We start from the raw sequence: 19558 nt of genomic DNA, 5'->3' as shown, positions 1-19558 counted from the left end.
CAGACGCTGGAGCGGAAAAGGAAATATAGTGCAACCCACCCACCAGCACGCCCAAGCCCTTAATGTCCACATCTCCAGATTGCTTAGCCTGGAGATGCTGCCCTATAGGCTAGTAGAGACCGAGGCCTTTCGCAACCTCATGGCGGCGGCCGCCCCTCGGTATTCGGTCCCCAGCCGCCACTACTTTTCCCAATGTGCCGTCCCAGCCCTGCACCAGCACGTGTCAGACAACATCATCCGTGCCCTGACCAATGCCGTTTCTGACAAGGTCCACCTGACCACGGACACGTGGACGAGTGCTGCCGGGCAGGGCCACTATATATCGCTGACGGCACATTGGGTTAACTTGGTGGAGGCTGGGACCGAGTCTGACCCTGCGGCTGGTCATATACTGCCGACGCCGAGGATTGCGGGGCCTACCTCGGTCCAGGTCTTTCAGGCCTACTATGCCTCCTCCTCCTCCCACCCCTCCTCCACCTCCTCCTCCAAACTACCATCCGTGGGCATGGCGCCATCAGTCGCTAGCTCTAGGCACAGCAGCAGTGCCTTCGCTAAGCGACAGCAGGCGGTGCTCAAACTGCTGAGCCTAGGCGATAAAAGGCACACCGCCCAAGAACTATTACAGGGCATCACAGCGCAGACTGATCTGTGGCTGGCACCGCTGAACCTGAAGCCAGGCATGGTTGTGTGTGAGAACGGCCGTAACCTGGTGGCGGCTCTGCAACTCGGCAGACTGACACATGCGCCATGCCTGGCCCATGTGTTAAATCTGATAGTTCAGCATTTCCTCAAGACATACCCCAATCTGTCTGATTTGCTCACGAAGGTGCGCCGCATCTGTGCGCATTTCAGGAAGTCCAGCACAGATGCTGCCACTCTCAGGGCAGCGCAGCGCCGCCTCCAACTGCCCGCTCACCGACTGTTGTGCGACGTGCCCACGAGGTGGAATTCAACATTAACCATGTTATCCAGAGTTTACCAGCAGCGCAGAGCGATTGTAGACTGCCAGATGTCAACTTCCACCAGAACTGGTAGTCAGGTCAGTCAGCTTCCTCAAGTCTACAATGAGGAGTGGACGTGGATGTCTGATATCTGTCAGGTGCTGAGTAACTTTGAGGAGTCAACACAGATAGTCAGTGGCGATGCCGCCATCATCAGCCTCACCATCCCGCTGCTTGGCCTGTTGAAAAACTCTCTGATCAGCATGAAGTCGGAAGCTTTGCGCTCGTCACAAGAGACGTGGGAAGAAGATTCCCTTGTTGATAGCCAAAGCACCCTCAGGTCTGTTTCTCAGCGCATATCGGAGGAGGTGGAGGAGGATGAGGAGGAAGAGGAGGAGAATGTTGGCGAGACACAAGAGGGGACCATTGTTCAGTCTTTCACTGTTCAGCGTGTATGGGCAGAAGAAGAGGAGTTGGAGGAGTTGGAGGAGGAGGAAATGGGCAGTCAGGCCAGTGAGGGGAGTGAATTCTTGCGCGTTGGGACTCTGGCGCATATGGCAGATTTCATGCTAGGCTGCCTATCCCGTGACCCTCGCGTTCAAAGAATTTATTCCCGCACCGATTACTGGGTATTCACTCTCCTGGACCCATGGTACAAGCAAAATCTTTTCACTCTCATCCCTGGAGAGGAAAGGAGTGTGAGAATGCATGAATACCAGCAGGCCCTGGTGCACAAGCTGAAACAGTATTTCCCTTCTGACAGCGCTAGCGGCAGAGTGCGTAGTTCTGCGGGACAAGTAGCGAGGGAGAATAGGCGAGCAGGCAGCTTGTCCAGCACTGGCAAGGGTACGCTTTACAAGGCTTTTGCCAGCTTTATGTCACCCCAGCAAGACACTGTCACCTGTCCCCAGTCTCGGCAGAGTAGGGCTGATCTTTACAGAAAGATGGTGAGGGAGTACGTAGCTGACCATACCATTGTCCTAAATGATCACACAGCTCCCTACAACTACTGGGTTTCAAAGCTGGACATGTGGCACGAACTGGCGCTGTACGCCTTGGAGGTTCTTGCCTGCCCTGCCGCTAGCGTGTTGTCCGAGCGGGTTTTCAGTGCAGCTGGTGGCATCATCACCGATAAGCGTACACGCCTGTCGACTGACAGCGCTGACAGGCTGACGCTTATTAAGATGAATAAAGCCTGGATTTCTCATAATTTCCAATCTCCACCAGGTGAAGGAAGCTCAACCTGAATAATTTATGCACTCCTCCTCCTCATTTTCCTCCTTCTCCTCCTCTTTGTACACTAAAGCAGAGGAAACTGGCTATTTTTTGACAGGGCCCACTGGCTCTAGCTATAGTACTTTATGCATTTAATTTTTCTGGAGGGCCACCTACCTGCTCCTCTGGTTTGAAAACTTTTTTGGACTGCCACATACAGGCACTCAATCTATTCAATTTTTCTGGAGGGCCACCTACCTGCTCCTCTGGTTTGAAAACTTTTTTGGACTGCCACATACAGGCACTCAATCTATTTCATTTTTCTGGAGGGCCACCTACCTGCTCCTCTGGTTTGAAAACTTTTTTGGACTGCCACATACAGGCACTCAATCTATTTCATTTTTCTGGAGGGCCACCTACCTGCTCCTCTGGTTTGAAAACTTTTTTGGACTGCCACATACAGGCACTATCCAAATTGAATTGTCTCCATAGCAGCCTCCACACGTTGTCTCCATTGCTACCTCCAAAAGTCGTCCATATAGCTGCCTCCATACATCGTCCCCTTATCAAACGAGGTGTGTCAGGCAGATATTTGGGTTGTTTTCATGGATTCCACATCAAAGTTCTTAACTTTGTCGCCACCCTGCTGTGTTATCCACAAAATATACTGGCAAACTTTAATGATTAACCGATATTATTTCAGCGCTTCTTGCGCATCTGTTGATTACACTGCTGTGTAATCCACAAAATATACTGCCAAACTTTTACCATTTACGGATATTATTTCAGCGCTTCTTGCGCATCTGTGTACATTCCCCTCACCCGCCAAATCCCAAACTTATAAGAACGCTACTACACTTAACTTGGTGGAGGCTGGGACAGAGTCTGACCCTGGGGCTGGTCATATACTGCCGACGCCGAGGATTGCGGGGCCTACCTCGGTCCAGGTCTCAAAGGCCTACTATACCTCCTCCTCCTCCCACCCCTCCTCCACCTCCTCCGAATTACCATCCGTGGGCATGGCGCCATCAGTCGGTAGCTCTAGGCACAGCAGCAGTGACGTCACTAAGCGACAGCAAGCGGTGCTCAAACTGCTGAGCCTAGGCGATAAAAGGCACACCGCCCAAGAGCTATTACAGGGCATTCCACATCAAACTTGTTAACTTTGTCGCCACCCTGCTGTGTAATCCACAAAATATACTGGCAAACTTTAATCATTTACCGATATTATTTCAGCGCTTCTTGCGCATCTGTTTACATTCCCCTCACCCGCCATATCCCAAACTTATAAGAACGCTACTACACTTGATCTTATACAAAAGGTTCTTAGAAGTGCTGTTTGGGGAGTAGCCTAGAGACAGGGGCTTGGATTGGCAAAAGCTCGCCTGGCAGCGGAGCGCCAGTTCCATCTCAAGATCCGACTAACATAGTTTTAACTGCAGCACCTTTAATCTACTACTAGTTCACTGCCTCCATACATCGTCCCCTTATAAAACGAGCTGTGTCGGGCAGAATTTTGGGTTGTTTTCATGGCTTCCACATCAAACTTGTTAACTTTGTCGCCACCCTGCTGTGTAATCCACAAAATATACTGGCATACTTTTATCATTTACCAATATTATTTCAGCGCTTCTTGCGCATCTGTTTACATTCCCCTCACCCGCCATATCCTAAACTTATAAGAACGCTACTACACTTGATCTTATACAAAAGATTCTTAGAAGTGCTGTTTGGGGAGTAGCCTAGAGACAGGGGCTTGGATTGGCGAAAGCTCGCCTGGCAGCGGAGCGCCAGCTCCATCTCAAGATCCAACTAACATAGTTTTAACTGCAGCACCTTTAATCTACTACTAGTTCATTGCCTCCATACATCGTCCCCTTATCAAACTAGCTGTGTCAGGCAGAATTTTCAGGTGTTTCACCAGATACATAGTGGAACGCGGCCCATCTGTCGCCGCCATGCTGGAGACCTGAAGTTGCAATCATAGCAGCGCAATATGGATGCCCCATACTGTCGCTCTTAATCAAGGAACCATTTCCGTAAAAACAATTAAAAATAGAACCACTATGCTATTCCATTATTCCTAGGTGAAATATTCAAACGACCCCGCCTGCTTTGAAAATTATAATTTTTTCAAAGTAAACGCTTCTGGCCCCCAGGCCCATTTTGGGTGGGGAGGAGCCGAGAGACAGGGGCTTGGACAGGCGAAATCTCGCCTGGCAGTGGACCGCCAGCTCCATCCCAAGATTAGGCAGCCTCAGAGGCATCCATGCATGCTGCCCCTGCTGTTTTCTGTCCATTTTGCCTCCACGATCCTCCACAGCGTCCACCAATGTCTCATTTCAACTCTCTATACCCCAGACGCTGGAGCACGAGAGGATATGCAGCACATCATCCCCTTATCAAACGAGCTGTGTCAGGCAGAATTTTCAGGTGTTTCACCAGATACATAGTGGAACTCGGCCCATCTGTCGCCGCCATGCTGGAGACCTGAAGTTGCAATCATAGCAGCGCAATATGAATGCCCCATACTGTCGCTCTTAATCATGGAAGTCGTCTCCATGGCTGCCGCCACATGTTGTCCCCTTATCAAAAGAGCTGTGTCAGGCTCATTTTTAGGGTGTTTCACCAGATACGTTATGGAACTTGGTCACTATGTCGCCACCATGCTGTGTTATCGACTAAATATACCGTCAACCTTTTGTTCACATAGGAAATCATTTCACCTCCTTTGGTGAAACCTGAGTCCATTTAGGGTATGTCGCCATGACACTCTCTAGCCTGCCACTGCTGCCGCTGCCTCTGCATGCCGTCCCCTATAGTGTCAGGGTCAATTATTGCATGTTTTAGATGCTATCTAGCCTCATTCGGTCACTCTATCATGGCCATGCTGTTGCCCATAATTTTGGCATAATGGTGCGATTAAGCAGCCTCAGAGGCATCCATGCATGCTGCCCCTGCTGTTTGCTGTCCATTTCCGTGGTGTTTCCATCCTTTTCTGAGGTTCCCAGGTGTTTGGCCAAGCTTCCCTGTGCAGAGCCTTGGTCCCCTTGAAAAATGCTCGAGTCTCCCATTGACTTCAATGGGGCTCGTTATTCGAGACGAGCACTCGAGCATCGGGAAAAGTTCGTCTCGAATAACGAGTACCCGAGCATTTTAGTGCTCGCTCATCTCTACTTGTATCCTCTCCTGTATATAACCCCCTCACATGGCTTGTATCTTATCCTGTATATAACCCATCACATGGCTTGTATCCCTTCCTGTATATAACCCCTCACATGGCTTATATCCTCTCCTGTATATAACCCCCCCACATGGCTTGTATCCTCTCCTGTATATAACCCCTCACATGGCTTGTATCATCTCCTGTATATAACCCCCCCACATGGCTTGTATCCTCTCCTGTATATAACCCCTCACATGGCTTGTATCATCTCCTGTATATAACCCCTCACATGGCTTGTATCCTCTCCTGTATATAACCCCTCACATGGCTTGTGTCCTCTCCTGTACATAACCCCCTCACATGGCTTGTATCCTCTCCTGTATATAACCCCTCACATGGCTTGTATCATCTCCTGTATATAACCCCTCACATGGCTTGTGTCCTCTCCTGTATATAACCCCTCACATGGCTTGTATCATCTCCTGTATATAACCCCCTCACATGGCTTGTGTCCTCTCCTGTATATAACCATCACATGGCTTGTATCTAGAGATGAGCGAACATGCTCGTCCGAGCTTGATGCTCGGTCGAGCATTAGGGTACTCGAAACTGCTCGTTGCTCGGACGAATACTTCGCCCGCTCGAGAAAATGGCAGCTCCCGCCGTTTTGCTTTTTGGCGGCCAGAAACAGAGCCAATCACAAGCCAGGAGACTCTGCACTCCACCCAGCATGACGTGGTACCCTTACACGTCGATAGCAGTGGTTGGCTGGCCAGATCAGGTGACCCTGGGATAGACTAGCCGCTGCCCGCGCTGCTCGGATCATTCTGTGTCTGGATGCCGCTAGGGAGAGAGCTGCTGCTGGTCAGGGAAAGCGTTAGGGTGTTCTATTAGCTTACTGTTAGGCAGGAGTGATTCTCAAAGAACCCAACAGCCCTTCTTAGGGCTACAATAACGTTCTACTTTTTTTATTTTAATTTGCATCTAGTACCATTTTGTGAGGAATTAGCAGGGGGACTTGCTACCGTTGTGTTTAGCTCTTAGTGGCACACATATCCATAGCAAAGACCGAAGTGGGAAAATTTAGTAGGGGTTGGATTTCAATTAGGCACTAACTCAGTGTCATCTCATCTGGCATAGTAGTGTCCTTTGATACTTGGCTAGAAAATAGCCATAGGAGAATACAAAGAGCTTACTTACGCCTACAGTAGCGTTCTATATATTTGATTTCTGGTTGATCTGCTGGTGGCTGTACTTTCTGCAGTGCATGTACTAGCCAATTCTGAGCAATTTGTAGTGAGACTTGCGACCGCTGTGTTCTGCGCTTAGTGACGCACATATCCATAGCAAAGACCGAAGTGGGAAAATTTAGTAGGGGTTGGATTTCAATTAGGCACTAACTCAGTGTCATCTCATCTGGCATAGTAGTGTGCTTTGATACTTGGCTAGAAAATAGCCATAGGAGAATACAAAGAGCTTACTTACGCCTACAGTAGCGTTCTATATATTTGATTTCTGGTTGATCTGCTGGTGGCTGTACTTTCTGCAGTGCATGTACTAGCCAATTCTGAGCAATTTGTAGTGAGACTTGCGACCGCTGTGTTCTGCGCTTAGTGACTCACATATCCATAGCAAAGACCGAAGTGGGAAAATTTAGTAGGGGTTGGATTTCAATTAGGCACTAACTCAGTGTCATCTCATCTGGCATAGTAGTGTGCTTTGATACTTGGCTAGAAAATAGCCATAGGAGAATACAAAGAGCTTACTTACGCCTACAGTAGCGTTCTATATATTTGATTTCTGGTTGATCTGCTGGTGGCTGTACTTTCTGCAGTGCATGTACTAGCCAATTCTGAGCAATTTGTAGTGAGACTTGCGACCGCTGTGTTCTGCGTTTAGTGACGCACATATCCATAGCAAAGACCGAAGTGGGAAAATTTAGTAGGGGTTGGATTTCAATTAGGCACTAACTCAGTGTCATCTCATCTGGCATAGTAGTGTGCTTTGATACTTGGCTAGAAAATAGCCATAGCAATAGGATAGCATTGTTTGGTTTTAAAAACTCAAAAAAAAAACAAAAAACACAAAAAAAAACAAAAAACACAAAAAAAAACAAAAAAAAGTTAAAAAAAAAATAAAGTTATAACTCTCATTTTAAAAATGTTTAACCCGAGGGCTAGGGGTAGAGGACGAGGGCGGGGATGTGGGCGTCCAACTACTGCAGGGGTCAGAGGCCGTGGTCCTGGGCGGGGTGAGACACCACCTGCTGATGAGGGAGCAGGGGAACGCCGCAGAGCTACACTCCCTAGGTTCATGTCTGAAGTTACTGGGACTCGTGGTAGAGCACTGTTGAGGCCAGAACAGTGCGAACAGGTGATGTCGTGGATTGCTGACAATGCTTCGAGCAATTTGTCCACCACCAGTCAGTCTTCCACGCAGTCCACCCATGTCACCGAAATCGCCACTCCTCCAGCTCCTGCACCTCAGCCTCCTCCCCCCCAGTCTGCCCCCTCCCAGGAAAATTTGGCATTTGAACCGGCATACTCTGAGGAACTGTTTTCTGGACCCTTCCCACAGTCACAAACCACTTGTCCGGTTGCTGCTGAGCAATTTTCCGATGCCCAGGTTTTCCACCAGTCACAGTCTGTGGGTGATGATGACCTTCTTGACGTAGTGGAAGTATGTAAAGAGGTGTCCGACGATGAGGAGACACGGTTGTCAGACAGTGGGGAAGTTGTTGTCAGGGCAGGAAGTCCGAGGGGGGAGCAGACTGAGGGATCGGAGGATGATGAGGTGACAGACCCAAGCTGGGTTGAGAGGCCGGGTGAACACAGTGCTTCTGAGACGGAGGAGAGTCCTCGACCAGAACAGGTTGGAAGAGGCAGTGGTGGGGCCAGACGGAGAGGCAGGGCCAGAGCTGGTGCATCAGCGCCAAATGTGTCAACTAGTGAAGCTCCCGTGGCGAGGGCTCTTGCGGCGAGGGCTAGATCTTCAGAAGTCTGGAGGTTCTTTAAGGAAACACCGGATGACCGACGGACTGTGGTGTGCAACATTTGCCAAACCAGGCTCAGCAGGGGTTCCACCACTACTAGCTTAACTACCACCAGTATGCGCAGGCATATGAATGCTAAACACCCCACTCAGTGGCAACAAGCCCGTTCACCTCCGGCCGTGCACACCACTGCTCCTTCCCCTGTGTCAGCTGCTAGTCAGCCCCCTGCCCAGGACCCTGCCACAAAAACTCCATCGTCGCCTCCACGATCCTCCACAGCATCCACCAGCGTTCAGCTCTCCATACCCCAGACGCTGGAGCGGAAACGCAAATATAGTGCAACCCACCCGCACGCCCAAGCCCTTAATGTGCACATCTCCAGATTGCTTAGCCTGGAGATGCTGCCCTATAGGCTAGTAGAGACAGAGGCCTTTCGCAACCTCATGGCGGCGGCCGCCCCTCGGTATTCGGTCCCCAGCCGCCACTACTTTTCCCGATGTGCCGTCCCAGCCCTGCACCAGCACGTGTCAGACAACATCATCCGTGCCCTGACCAACGCCGTTTCTGACAAGGTCCACCTGACCACGGACACGTGGACGAGTGCTGCCGGGCAGGGCCACTATATATCGCTGACGGCACATTGGGTTAACTTGGTGGAGGCTGGGACCGAGTCTGACCCTGGGGCTGCTCATATACTGCCGACGCCGAGGATTGCGGGGCCTTCCTCGGTCCAGGTGTTTCAGGCCTACTATGCCTCCTCCTCCTCCCACCCCTCCTCCACCTCCTCCTCCGAACTACCATCCGTGGGCACGGCGCCATCAGTCGGTAGCTCTAGGCACAGCAGCAGTGCCGTCGCTAAGCGACAGCAGGCGGTGCTCAAACTGCTGAGCCTAGGCGACAAAAGGCACACCGTCCAAGAGCTATTACAGGGCATCACGGCGCAGACTGATCTGTGGCTGGCACCGCTGAACCTCAAGCCGGGAATGGTTGTGTGTGACAACGGCCGTAACCTGGTGGCGGTTCTGCAACTCGGCAGACTGACACATGTGCCATGCCTGACCCATGTGTTAAATCTGATAGTTCAGCGTTTCCTCAAGACATACCCCAATCTGTCTGATTTGCTCACGAAGGTGCGCCGCATCTGTGCGCATCTCAGGAAGTCCAGCCCAGATGCTGCCACTCTCAGGGCAGCGCAGCGCCGCCTCCAACTGCCCGCTCACCGACTGTTGTGCGACGTGCCCACGAGGTGGAATTCAACACTGACCATGTTATCCAGAGTTTACCAGCAGCGCAGAGCGATTGTAGACTGCCAGATGTCAACTTCCACCAGAACTGGTAGTCAGGTCAGTCAGCTTCCTCAAGTCTACAATGAGGAGTGGACGTGGATGTCTGATATCTGTCAGGTGCTGAGTAACTTTGAGGAGTCAACACAGATGGTCAGTGGCGATGCCGCCATCATCAGCCTCACCATCCCGCTGCTTGGCCTGTTGAAAAACTCTCTGGTCAGCATGAAGTCGGAAGCTTTGCGCTCGTCACAAGAGACAGGGGAAGAATATTCCCTTGTTGATAGCCAAAGCACCCTCAGGTCTGTTTCTCAGCGCATATCGGAGGAGGTGGAGGTGGAGGAGGATGAGGAGGAAGAGGAGGAGAATGTTGGCGAGACACAAGAGGGGACCATTGTTGAGTCCTTTACTGTTCAGCGTGTATGGGCAGAAGAAGAGGAGTTGGAGGAGTTGGAGGAGGAGGAAATGGACAGTCAGGCCAGTGAGGGGAGTGAATTCTTACGCGTTGGTACTCTGGCGCATATGGCAGATTTCATGCTAGGCTGCCTATCCCGTGACCCTCGCGTTCAAAGAATTTATTCCAGCACCGATTACTGGGTGTTCACTCTCCTGGACCCACGGTACAAGCAAAATCTTTCCACTCTCATCCCTGCAGAGGAAAGGAGTGTGAGAATGCATGAATACCAGCAGGCCCTGGTGCACAAGCTGAAACAGTATTTCCCTTCTGACAGCGCTAGCGGCAGAGTGCGTAGTTCTGCGGGACAAGTAGCGAGGGAGAGTAGGCGAGCAGGCAGCTTGTCCAGCACTGGCAAGGGTACGCTTTACAAGGCTTTTGCCAGCTTTATGTCACCCCAGCAAGACACTGTCACCTGTCCCCAGTCTCGGCAGAGTAGGGCTGATCTTTACAGAAAGATGGTGAGGGAGTACGTAGCTGACCATACCATCGTCCTAAATGATCACACAGCTCCCTACAACTACTGGGTTTCAAAGCTGGACATGTGGCACGAACTGGCGCTGTACGCCTTGGAGGTTCTTGCCTGCCCTGCCGCTAGCGTCTTGTCCGAGCGGGTTTTCAGTGCAGCTGGTGGCATCATCACCGATAAGCGTACACGCCTGTCGACTGACAGCGCTGAAAGGCTGAAGCTTATTAAAATGAATAAAGGCTGGATTTCTCAGAATTTCCAATCTCCACCAGGTGAAGGAAGCTCAACCTGAATAATTGATCCACTCCTCCTCCTCCTCATTTTCCTCCTTCTCCTCCTCTTTGTACAGTAAAGCAGAGGAAAATGGCTATTTTTTGACAGGGCCCACTGGCTCTTGCTATAGTACTTCATGCATTTAATTTTTCTGGAGGGCCACCTACCCGGTCCTCTGTTTGAAACAATTTTTGTGAGTGCCACATACAGGCACTCAATCTATTCCATTTTACTGCAGGGCCACCTACCTGCTCCTCTGGTTTGAAACATTTTTGGGACTGCCACATACAGGCACTCAATCTATTCCATTTTACTGGAGGGCCACCTACCTGCTCCTCTGGTTTGAAAATTTTTTGGGACTGCCACATACAGGCACTCAATCTATTCCATTTTACTGCAGGGCCACCTACCTGCTCCTCTGGTTTGAAACATTTTTGGGACTGCCACATACAGGCACTGAATCTATTCCATTTTACTGGAGGGCCACCTACCTGCTCCTCTGGTTTGAAAAATTTTTGGGACTGCCACATACAGGCACTCAATCTATTCCATTTTACTGCAGGGCCACCTACCTGCTCCTCTGGTTTGAAACATTTTTGGGACTGCCACATACAGGCACTCAATCTATTCCATTTTACTGGAGGGCCACCTACCTGCTCCTCTGGTTTGAAAAATTTTTGGGACTGCCACATACAGGCACTCAATCTATTCCATTTTACTGCAGGGCCACCTACCTGCTCCTCTGGTTTGAAACATTTTTGGGACTGCCACATACAGGTACTCAATCTATTCCATTTTACTGGAGGGCCACCTACCTGCTCCTCTGGTTTGAAAAATTTTTGGGACTGCCACATACAGGCACTCAATCTATTCCATTTTACTGCAGGGCCACCTACCTGCTCCTCTGGTTTGAAACATTTTTGGGACTGCCACATACAGGCACTCAATCTATTCCATTTTACTGCAGGGCCACCTACCTGCTCCTCTGGTTTGAAACATTTTTGGGACTGCCACATACAGGCACTCAATCTATTCCATTTTACTGGAGGGCCACCTACCTGCTCTTCTGGTTTGAAAATTTTTTGGGACTGCCACATACAGGCACTCAATCTATTCCATTTTACTGGAGGGCCACCTACCTGCTCCTCTGGTTTGAAAAATGTTTGGGACTGCCACATACAGGCACTATCCAAATTAAATTGTCTCCATAGCAGCCTCCACACGTTGTCTCCATTGCTACCTCCAAAAGTCGTCCATATAGCTGCCTCCATACATCGTCCCTTTATCAAACGAGGTGTGTCAGGCAGAAATTTGGGTTGTTTTCATGGATTCCACATCAAAGTTGTTAACTTTGTCGCCACCCTGCTGTGTTATCCACAAAATATACTGGCAAACTTTTACCATTTAGGGATATTATTTCAGCGCTTCTTGCGCATCTGTTTACATTCCCCTCACCCGGCATATCCTAAACTTATAAGAACGCTACTACACTTGATCTTATACAAAAGGTTCTTAGAAGTGCTGTTTGGGGAGTAGCCTAGAGACAGGGGCTTGGATTGGCGAAAGCTCGCCTGGCAGCGGAGCGCCAGCTCCATGCGCATCATGTGCTTCTTGCGCATCTGTTTACATTCCCCTCACCCGCCATATCCCAAACTTATAAGAACGCTACTACACTTAACTTGGTGCAGGCTGGGACCGTGTCTGACCCTGGGGCTGGTCATATACTGCCGACGCAGAGAATTGCGGGGCCTACCTCGGTCCAGGTCTCAAAGGCCTACTATACCTCCTCCCACCCCTCCTCCACCTCCTCCTCCTCCGAATTACCATCCGTGGGCATGGCGCCATCAGTCGGTAGCTCTAGGCACAGCAGCAGTGCCGTCGCTAAGCGACAGCAGGCGGTGCTGAAACTGCTGAGCCTAGACGATAAAAGGCACACCGCCCAAGAGCTATTATAGGGCATTCCACATCAAAGTTGTTAACTTTGTCGCCACCCTGCTGTGTAATCCACAAAATATACTTGCAAACTTTTACCATTTAGGGATATTATTTCAGCGCTTCTTGCGCATCTGTTTACATTCCCCTCACCCGCCATATCCTAAACTTATAAGAACGCTACTACACTTGATCTTATACAAAAGGTTCTTAGAAGTGCTGTTTGGGGAGTAGCCTAGAGACAGGGGCTTGGATTGGCGAAAGCTCGCCTGGCTGCAGAGCGCCAGCTCCATCCCAAGATCCAACTAACATAGTTGCAGCACCTTTAATCTACTACTAGTTCACTGCCTCCATAATAATAATAATAATAATCTTTATTTATATAGCGTCATCATATTCTGTAGCGCTTTACAAATCATAGGAAACAAATACAAATGTAATGTAACAGAGCACAACATTTGTATGGAACAACAGGAGTGAGGTCCCTGCTCGCCAGAGCTTACGGTTTATGAAGATGATGGGGTAACACGAGGTAAAAGAATATTTAATGGTCAAGCCATTCTTCTTAGGGAATAGAAAAAAATATAATAAATGGAATTGCTGTCGCTTGAACCACTCAGCCGTCATCTTATATACCAGGTCCAGGGTGAATGGGACTGCAGAGAAGTCTGGTGCCTGTTGGTTGCTGGATAACAGATGGGAGGACGACACAGGACGGGTTAGTAGAAGAGTTAAAACTTCATGCAGTTAATGAGTGTTATAGGCTTGCCTAAAGAAATGGGTTTTAAGAGCACGTTTGAAACTTTGGAGGTTAGGTATTAGTCTGATAGTCCGGGGCAGAGCATTCCATAGAATTGGTGCAGCTCTAGAGAAGTCTTGGAGACGCGAGTGGGAGGTCCGCACTAGGGTAGAGGTTAATCTAAGATCACTGGCGGATCTAAGAGCACGGGTTGGGCGATAGACTGAGATAAGAGAGGAGAGGTAGGGGGGTGCAGCATTATACAGAGCTTTATGGATGAGGGTTATTATTATTTTAAACTGTATTCGAAAGGAGACTGGCAGCCAGTGCAGCGACTGGCATGAACTGTAAGCATACATGGTCCCTTTATCAAACGAGCTGTGTCAGGCAGAATTTTGGGTTGTTTTCATGGCTTCCATGTTAACTTTGTCGCCACCCTGCTGTGTAATCCACAAAATATACTGGCAAACTTTTATCATGTACCGATATTATTTGAGCGCTTCTTGCTCACCTCCTTTGGTTCCTCTCTGACACCCATTGGTTTGAAGCCTGAGTCCAATTAGGGTATGTCGCCATGCCACTCTCTAGCCTGCTGCCGCTGCCTCTGCATGCCGTCCCCTATAGTGTCAGGGTCAATTATTGGATGTTTTAGATGCTATCTAGCTTAATTCTGTCACTCTGTCATGGCCATGCTGTTGCCCATAATTTTGGCATAATGGTGCGATTAGGCAGCCTCAGAGGCATCCATGCATGCTGCCCCTGCTGTTTCCTGTCCATTTCCGTGGTGTTTCCATCCTTTTCTGAGGTTCCCAGGTGTTTGGCCAAGCTTCCCTGTGCAGAGCCTTGGTCCCCTTGAAAAATGCTCGAGTCTCCCATTGACTTCAATGGGGTTCGTTATTCGAGACGAGCACTCGAGCATCGGGAAAAGTTCGTCTCGAATAACGAGTACCCGAGCATTTTAGTGTTCGCTCATCTCTACTTGTATCCTCTCCTGACTATAACCCCTCACATGGCTTGTGTCCTCTCCTGTATATAACCCCCATACATGGCTTGTGTCCTCTCCTGTATATAACCCCCTCACATGGATTGTATCCTCTCCTGTATATAACCCCCTCACATGTCTTGTAACCTCTCCTGTATATAACCCCCTCACATCTCTTGTATCCTCTCCTGTATATGACCCTTCACATGGCTTGAATTCTCTCCTGTATATAACCCCTCACGTGGCTTGTGTCCTCTCCTGTATATAACCCCTCACATGGCTTGTGTCCTCTCCTGCATATAATACCCTCACATGGCTTGAATCCTCTCCTGTATATAACCCCTCACATGGCTTGTATCCTCTCCTGTATATAACCTCCTCACATGGCTTGTATCCTCTCCTGTATATAACCCCTCACATGGCTTGTATTCTGTCCTGTATATAACCAGTCACATGGCTTGTGTCCTCTCCTGTATATAACCCCCTCACATGGCTTGTATCCTCATTTGTATATAACCCCTCACATGGCTTGTGTCCTCTCCTGTGTATAACTCCTCACATGGCTTGTATCCTCTCCTGTATATAACCCCCTCACACGGCTTGTATCCTCTCCTGTATATAACTCCTCACATGGCTTGTATCCTCTCCTGTATATAACCCCACACTTGGCTTGTATCCTCTCCTGTATATAACCCCTCACATGGCTTGTATCCTCTCCTTTATATAACCCCTCACGTGGCTTGTATCCTCTATTGCATATAACCGCTCACATGGCTTGTATCATCTCCTGTATATAACCCCTCACATGGCTTGTATCATCTCCTGTATATAACCCCTCACATGGCTTGTATCATCTCCTGTATATAACCCCTCACATGGCTTGTATCATCTCCTGTATATAACCCCTCACATGGCTTGTGTCCTCTCCTGTATATAACCTCCTCACATGGCTTGTATCCTCTCCTGTATATAACCCCTCACATGGCTTGTATTCTCTCCTGTATATAACCAGTCACATGGCTTGTGTCCTCTCCTGTATATAACCCCTTCACATGGCTTGTATCCTCTTTTGTATATAACCCCTCACATGGCTTGTGTCCTCTCCTGTATATAACTCCTCACATGGCTTGTATCCTCTCCTGTATATAACCCCACACTTGGCTTGTATCCTCTCCTGTATATAACCCCCTCACATGGCTTGTATTCTCTCCTTTATATAACCCCTCACATGGCTTGTATCCTCTACTGCATATAACCCTTCACATGGCTTGTATCCTCTCCTGTATATTACCCCTTACATGGCTTGTATCCTCTCCTGTATATAACCCCTCATATGGCTTGTATCCTCTCCTGTATATAACCCCTCATATGGCTTGTATCCTTTCCTGTATATAACCCTTCATATGGCTTGTATCCTCTCCTGTATATAACCCCTCACATGGCTTGTATCCTCTCCTGTATATAACCTCTCACATGGCTTGTATCCTCTCCTATATATAACCCCTCACATGGCTTTTGTCCTCTCCTGTATATAACCCCCTCACATGGCTTGTGTCCTCTCCTGTATATAACCCCCTCACATGGCTTATGTCCTCCCCTGTATATATTACCCCTCACATGGCTTGTTTCCTCCCCTGTATATATCCCCTCACATGGCTTGTATCCTCTCCTGTTTATAACCCCTCATATGGCTTGTATCCTCTCCTGTATATAACCCCTCATATGGCTTGTATCCTCTCCTGTATATAACCCCTCACATGGCTTGTATCCTCTCCTGTATATAACCTCTCACATGGCTTGTATCCTCTCCTGTATATAACCCCTCACATGGCTTGTATCCTCTCTTGTTTATAACCCCCTGAGGGGGGCTGAGTAATCGCAGAAAAATTGATGGAGAGAGATTTGAGCTTAATGTAGTTGCTTCTTTGGAAACACATCTGATGACCTAAGATACTATAGGTCTAATAGAAGTATCTTGCATCAATATGGGGATGTACCGTATATACTCGAGTATAAGCCGACCCGAGTATAAGCCGAGACCCCTAATTTTACTTCCGAAAACTGGGAAAACCTATTGACTCGAGTATAAGCCGAGGGTGTAGTATACAGCCAGCCCCCATGTAGTATAGAGCCAACCAGCCCCCATGTAGTATACAGCCAGCCCCCAGTAGTATACAGCTTGCCCCCAATAGTATACAGCTTGCCCCCAGTAGTATACAGCCTGCCCCCCAGTAGTATACAGCCTGCCCCCAGTAGTATACAGCTTGTCCCCTTGCAGTATACAGCCTGCCCCCAGTAGTATACAGCTTGCCCCCCGTAGTATACAGCCTGCACCCAGTAGTATACAGCCTGCCCCCAGTAGTATACAGCTTGCCCCCAGTAGTATACAGCCTTCCCCCAGTAGTATACAGCCTGCCCCCAGTAGTATACAGCTTGCCCCCAGTTGTATACAGCCTGCCCCCCAGTAGTATACAGCCTGCCCCCAGTAGTATACAGCTTGTCCCCTTGCAGTATACAGCCTGCCCCCAGTAGTATACAGCTTGCCCCCAGTAGTATACAGCTTGCCCCCAGTAGTATACAGCTTGCCCCCATGAAGTATACAGCCTGCACCCAGTAGTATACAGCCTGCCCCCAGTAGTATACAGCTTGCCCCCAGTAGTATACAGCCTGCCCCCAGTAGTATACAGCCTGCCCCCAGTAGTACACAGCACAGCCCCTAGTAGTACACAGCACAGCCCCCAGTAGTATACAGCTTGTCCCCATCAGTATACAGTCTGCCCTCAGTAGTATACAGCAGCCCCTATACAGATAAAGAAATAAACTTAATACTCACCCTCCGTTGTCGTCGATGTTCGTCGCGGCTCCCGGCGGCTTCCGATCCCCATCGCGGCTCCCGGCGGCTTCTTCACTCTTCTCTGGCCGGGAGATCGCGCTGGCCGTCGCACACTGTGATGCCGCGCTGTCGCCGATGATGACGTCGACACAATGTGCGACGGCCAGTACGATCTCCCGGCCAGTGAAGAGTGAAGAAGCCGCCGGGAGCCGCGACAGGGATCGGGAGCCGCGAGGAACATCGGGGACACCAGAGGGTGAGTATTAATGTATTTATTTTTTTCATTGACTCGTGTATAAGCCGAGGCGAGGTTTTTCAGCACATTTCTTGTGCTGAAAATCTCGGCGTATACACGAGTATATACGGTACCTCTTTCTATCCTAGTGATTTGTTTAAACAGTCTGCTATAAGACATTGAGAATGTAACATAGGTAACTGTATTGGAGGTCTATATCTATAGTACCATTGCAACTTTAACAGATCATCTCACTATATGTTGCCCACCACATGTGCTGGATGGCATGAAGTAGTCAATAGTAGTTGCTAGCTTTATCCTTTCTGTATGGAAAAGAGATTAAATTATCTTTATTCCCAATAAACTGTACATCTAAAAACGAGATGTACCTCACCCCATAACCATGTGTGAACTTACACTTCATAGTACTGTAGATTTGGAGAGCAGAAAAAGAGTGAAGAAATCAGGTGATACCTTTTTGAGGATAACTGAGAATATTTGATGGTTAGCTTTTGAAAATACTAGTTCTCTTTGACAAACCTTGTTTGGGTGCTTGTTTGTAAGCTATTGCATGCCCTACAACATCTAAAAGGTTTTATTAAATGATGGTTACTCTTTAAATTATCCACTTATTAGTGAACAATATTAACTAACAACATCACTTTTATGATCCCGGTATCCATGCATGCTATTCACTACGAAGATCAATTTCAGGATCCATATATTAGTGCACTCTATTCAATGACAACAACACTTATGATCCACGTATTAGTGTGCGCTATTCACTGATATCCCTTTTATGATCCACTTATTCATGCTCACTATTCAATGAGAAGATCTACTTATTACTGCACACTACTTATTGACGTCAACATTTTTTTATGATCCCTGTATGAGTGTGTGCTATTCACTGACAACAACACTTTTATGATCCAACGTATATGTGTGTACTATTCACTGAGAAGAGAACTTTGATTATCCACGTATTTATGTACACTTTTCAATGAGAAGAGTAATTTTACCATCCACTTATTTGTGCACACTTCTTACTGACAGGAACATTTTTGATCAACATATCAGTGTGCACTATTAACTGACATCAACACTTTTATGATCAATGTAATAGTGCACATTTTTCACTGATATCAACACTTCATGATCTACTTATTGCTGCGCCTTCTTCGCTAACAAAAACACTTTAATTATTCACATTTTATGGTGCTCTATTCATTGACAACAATATATTTATAAGTCATGTATTAGTGTGCACTATTTAATGGCAACAACATTACAGTACCCTGCTGAATGATGCAGTAAATGCTAATATTTATGTTTTGTCTTTCCAAGTATTGCTGTTTAATCAGTAATAATATGCCTGCACCGAAACTCGATTAGTTGTATATCCACATGTAATCGCATGTCATGTTGCAAGCATATTTGCAAACATTTAATCTCTGTAACAATGTACGACACTTTTCTTGTAGCAAACTTTAATAAAACCGAGTTTTAAAAAAAAAAGGAATATACCTGTACTTATGCAATTCTTCATAATGCCCATATAAGGGCAATTATTTCAGATTTCCACCTGTCCCTAATAGCATAACATACACCAAAGTACCCTGAAAAGGGCAATTGTTGTTTTCTCAGAAGTCCCTACCTGTTTGACTCACCCATGAGGAGCAGAAACCTCTTCCTAGCTCTATCTGCTATGTGTAATGTCCTCTGCTTATACAGAGACATTCCTCTCCTAAGCTGTTGCAAGCTGATTGATTGGCTGCTTTGGTCTCTGAGTCCAGAGATGCCCAACACATCAATTTCGGAATGCATCCGAATGTTGCAGTTTGGGTATGTTCGCCACTAATAATATGCCTACACAATATTGTAACTATATTTTTATTTTAAACAAATAATTTCATGATTACAACACATATCTATCGCAAGAGTTATTCTACATATGTTTTTGCAGCTTAAATATCATTTTCAGACAGTTTTTCTTCAGGATATTCTTTGTCACTTTATATACCTTGGAATCTGAAATAATAAG

At 47.9% G+C, this 19558-nt stretch overlaps 1 protein-coding gene across 2 annotated transcripts in view; it reads left to right on the top strand.

The window, feature by feature from the left end:
* Positions 1–19558, top strand: part of LOC140065533 (uncharacterized) — a 67374-nt gene that overhangs the window by 23382 nt on the left and 24434 nt on the right. The gene's annotated exons all lie outside the window — the stretch shown is intronic.

This window comes from Engystomops pustulosus, chromosome 6 (assembly GCF_040894005.1).
Source record: "Engystomops pustulosus chromosome 6, aEngPut4.maternal, whole genome shotgun sequence".
NCBI lineage: Eukaryota > Metazoa > Chordata > Amphibia > Anura > Leptodactylidae > Engystomops > Engystomops pustulosus.
Note: the sequence above shows the minus strand (reverse complement) of the source record. Positions and strands in the feature narration are given on the sequence as shown.